The sequence below is a fragment of the Penaeus monodon genome, chromosome 5, assembly GCF_015228065.2.
Source record: "Penaeus monodon isolate SGIC_2016 chromosome 5, NSTDA_Pmon_1, whole genome shotgun sequence".
NCBI lineage: Eukaryota > Metazoa > Arthropoda > Malacostraca > Decapoda > Penaeidae > Penaeus > Penaeus monodon.
The window spans coordinates 12863659-12864681 of NC_051390.1; positions in this window are offsets into that span (position 1 = coordinate 12863659).

Genomic DNA, 1023 nt, shown 5'->3' on the forward strand with positions numbered 1-1023 from the left:
GTGTGTTGTGTGGTTGGTGTGTGTGTGTTTGTTGTGTGTGTGTGTGTGCGTGTGTGTGCGTGGTTGCGTGCAGTGCGTGCGTGCGTGCGTGCGTTGCGTGCATGTGTTTAACGTGTGTGTGTGTGTGTGTGTGGTATGTGTGTGTGTTGTGTGTGTGTGTGTGTGTGGTTGTGCGTGTGTGCGTAGTGCCGTGCAGTGAGTGCGTGCGTGCGTGCGTGCGTGCGTGCGTGCGTGCGTGCGTGCGTGCATGCGTGCGGCGTGTGTGCATGCATGTGTGTGTCCATACATGCATGCATGCATGAGTGCATGTGTATATGTATGCATGCATGTGTGCATGTGCATGTGTGTGTTTGACTGTGACTGTGAATGAGAGAGCAACAGTAAGTTAAATATCCTGGAGTACTTGGACCCGTTGGACAAAAGTACTCTAGACCGCTTTGGTCAGGAAAATCAACAATGAAGCACACCACTGCATTATTAGGCAAATATAAGAAAAGACACATTAAAAACTAAAGTTTTCTTTGTAGATATGCTATAATCTAAAGTCATGCAGTAAACATAGTACTTTTTACACTTTTGCAAATATAACTCAAACGAGAACACTCTTCCATAAAAGGCAAATTGGTGTCTATGTTTGTGCTGCACTGCATAGCCAATGCTTTGAGAGAAATACAAACACATCATAGCAAGAAAGAACAGTAAGAAAAACATATGCATATCCACTTGTTGGTTTCTTGATTGTATACGTAAATAATGCTTTCAGCTTAACAGGGTGCCACCCTTAGGTGCATGACTCATCCTTTGTTGGGGACGTCACACGCTCCCTCATTACAGCTGTCATACACAGATGTTTTGACACAATTCCTGCTACCAGTGCCATAGCTATTATTTAAGGTATTACAAGAACATAAATGCACAATCGCGAGAATTCTCACGGAGGACAATGAAATACAAATGAAAAACTCCCAAACGGAGGGAAAGTAACGTGAACACACAAAATTAGTGAGAGTGGCACTGCGGGAG